Below are 3,779 nucleotides of genomic sequence, written 5' to 3'. Positions count from 1 at the left end.
TGTTGTGATTTTCATAAAGTTGAAGGAAATTCTGTTTTGATTCCACGAGATATTATTTGCAATTATTTGGTGTCATTAAATGTGACATACTATTTGATTCATTTTCAATGTCATTTTATTTTACTACATTGATAAACATTTTACCATGCCATTATTATATTCCAGTAGGGCCTCACCTGACCTCGTCACTACTCTACCGAGGTTAGGCTTGGCACTTACTGGGTACCGCTGTGGTGTACTCATACTACGCTTCTGTACATCTTTTTGTGCAGATCCAGGTACATTTTTACCAGCCTAGACGTCAGTGAGTTACCTGCGCACGGAGACTTCGAGGTATATCTGCCAGCGTCCGCAGACTCCGGAGTCCCCTTCTATCATTTTATGTTGCTTCCTTATATTTTATTTAGACCTTGACATATAGAGACATTGAGAATAAATTCTTAGAAGCTTGTGACTTATTTCTACTGGGTTTTGGGAGTTGAAATCGTTTGAATTGTAGTTTATTTATTTCAGATATTTATTATTATTCTGCATTGATAGGCTTACCTAGTCTTAGAGACTAGGTGCCATCACGACATCCTACGGAGGGAATTTGGGGTCGTGACACATCTCCAATCACAACATCCTTGGCACCACCCCTGCTGCACCGTATCCTTCAACACCAATAAGTGAGGATCATCAAACTAGCGAGCCTTGATACGCTCCAACAACGAAGACTGTGCCATAGAGCCCGGATATGTGATTTATTTGTACTATGAAATTCATAGATTTGATGTTAAAATTCATGAAAAAGTAGTTGAAATTAATTGAAAACTAGTTAAAATGCTTGCCAATGAATTTTCAAAGAAAATCCTCTTCAAAAATTACCTCTAGAGAGTTTAGGGTTGAAAAATGGTGTAAAATGAGTTAAGTCCTGAAATTCCAAACTTTTAGTGAGGTGCAGGTATCGCAATTGCGAACTCTTGTTCGTAATTGCGATGTTCGCAAATGTGAACCACCGATCGCAAATGCGATAAGTGCCACAGTGCACAGATGTCGCAAATGCGACCCTTTCCTTTACATCTGCGAAAGACCCTTTTCCTCGCAAATGCGGCCAAAGCTTCATATTTGCGAAGCTGCCTGCCCAGACCAGTAGTCACAATTTTCACTCAAAGATCGCAAATGCGACCTCCCACCAGTCCGCTAATGCGATCACTTTTTCACATTTGCGAGCCTGACATCGCAACTGCGAGGCTCGCAATTCCTATAAGGTTCTTGCAAAAGTGAGACATACAACCTCACACTAGCAACTGCTTAGCTTCAACAGTTCCAAACTCAACCAAAACACATCCGAAACTCATTCGATCCCCTGGGGATCCAATTCGAACATTCACACACGTGTAATAACACCATACAAACTCGCTCGCTTACTCGAATCATCAAAACAACATCAAGAATCGATCATCAAAACTCAAGATTTTCAACTTAAAAACTCAAGTTTTGCCAATTATCATATAATGCAGCCAAAACGCCATCGGGTCACTCGGTACCCCAACCAAACATGTATATAAGTCCGAAAATATCATACGGATCTACTAGAATCATCAAAATACCGATCTGAGATAGTTTACTAAGAACGTTGACCGTGGTCAACTCAATCCTCATTTTTCAGTCAAAAATCACATTTCTTTAAAATTTCACATAATAGTTTTTCGAAAAACGATACAGACCACGCACGCAAATGTGAAGCTTTGATCGAATTTGCGCACAAGGGGGCAGTCACAAATGCGATGCTTTTGTCACAATTGTGACTTCAACTGGCTTGTTGCACTGGTGGCTTTTGCGAACAGTGTTTCGCAAATGTGAGATTCGCAATTGCGAACAAGTGTTCGCAATTGTGATACCTGTAGCTGGGTAAAAGATAGGAAAATCAGGACTTAACTCATTTTACACCATATTTCAACCCTAAGCTCTATAGAGGCGAGTTTTGAAGAATGTTTTCTTCCCAAATTCATGGGTAAGCATCTCTAATTAGTTTTTCAATCAATTTCAATTACTTTTCATGAGTTTTTAATATCAAATCTTTAAATTTTATGGTAGAAATTAGGGGTTTAGGTAGAATTTTGGGATTTTGTAAAATTAAGATTTAGACCTCAAATTGAGGTCGGATTTCAAAACGAATCACATATCCAGGCTCGGGGGTGAATAGGTAATTGAGTTTTGGTCCGAATCTCAGATTTCAACCAAGCGGGCTCGGGGCAGACTTTTGTTGACTTTTTAAAAAATGATTAAAATTGATCCTTTTTTATTCATGGGTAGTTTCTAAAGCTTATTTTGAATTGTTTGATCGATAATTGGCTAGATTCGGTTGGTTTGGAGGCTTGTTCAAAAGGCAATATCGTGATTGGTTGTTGATTTGGTTGCAGAGTGAGGTAAATATCATAGTTAAATTTGAATTGAAAGAATTAGGACTTGTTGGTCTATTTGCTATGTGAATTATGTGTGGGGACAACATATATTCAAAGTGACGAGTATATATGCATTGTCGTTGGGTTAAACCATGCGGGTGAAAATTGTCTTATTGTACCATGTTGTTTCATTTACTATGTCTTCCATACCTTATTTAGATTGCTATTCCTTTAATTGTTCGCTTTCGTGTTTATTGCTTATTTTGAAGTTGTAGGGATATTTAAAGTTGAGTTTGCTTATCATAATACCATGGTTGAAGTTGAAATTTGCTTTCCACCTTGCTTGATACTTTGGGTTATTAATATTGCTTGATGAGGAAGTATGAAAAGCACAAACAGTGTTGCCATGCCATATTTGTGTATTGTTATCATTGATTGATTGAATGTGAGGACTAAAGCATGAAGGGTGATGCCATGCACTTGATTGATTTATTATCATTATCATGTGAGGATGAGCGTAAAAACACAAAGGGTGATGTCGTGCCATTACATTCATAGTTTTTGGTAAGGATGAGAGTAAAAGCACGAAGGGTGATCCTGTGCCATTGTATTTATATTATATGGTGAGGATGAGAGTAAAAGCACCAAGGGTTATTCCGTGCAAATTGATGATTTCATTTCTTTACTTGCATTTTACTTGACTGCTCTGTTGCTTATTCCAGAAAAAGACTTACTTGGTGATTTTGTACTTATTGCCCTGATTGTTGCTCCATTTTTATGCCCCCACTCCGTTACTACTTTTAATACCTTACTTGTTATTTCTGTTGCTTTATATGTATATCTGCACAAGTTTTTAGTAGGTGTCTTTTCTTAGCCTCATCACTACCTCGTCGGGGTTAGGCTCGACACTTACTGAGTACATTGGGTTGGTTGTACTCGTACTACACTTCTGCGCTTCTTATGCAGATTTTGACGTTGGTACCAGCGGAGTCCCGAGAGGCACTTAGCGGATACCAGTCAGTGACTCGAGGTAGAGCCGGATCTCGTTCGCAGGCCTTAGAAGTCACTTTCTTATTTTATTGTATTGTTTCCATTTTATTTTGGACAATGTTGTATTCCTTTTAAACCTTTGTATTTAACTTAATCTAGATGTTCATGTACTTGTAAGACTGGATCTCGGGGTATTTTATGTCTTATTACTGTTTAGTTATTTGATATTTACTGATTTTTCTTCCGTATTAGTTTCATGATGTTGGCTTGCCTAGCAAGCAGTGTTAGGCGCCATCACGGCCCTGAAGTTGGGATTTCGGGTCGTTACAATAAACTATTAAATTCCCTTGATATAATGAAAAGAATCTAGTGTAGCGACCAAGGGTGTTCATAATTTTCTTT

Source organism: Nicotiana tomentosiformis, chromosome 12 (assembly GCF_000390325.3).
Source record: "Nicotiana tomentosiformis chromosome 12, ASM39032v3, whole genome shotgun sequence".
Taxonomy (NCBI): domain Eukaryota; kingdom Viridiplantae; phylum Streptophyta; class Magnoliopsida; order Solanales; family Solanaceae; genus Nicotiana; species Nicotiana tomentosiformis.
This window is presented reverse-complemented; position numbering follows the sequence as displayed.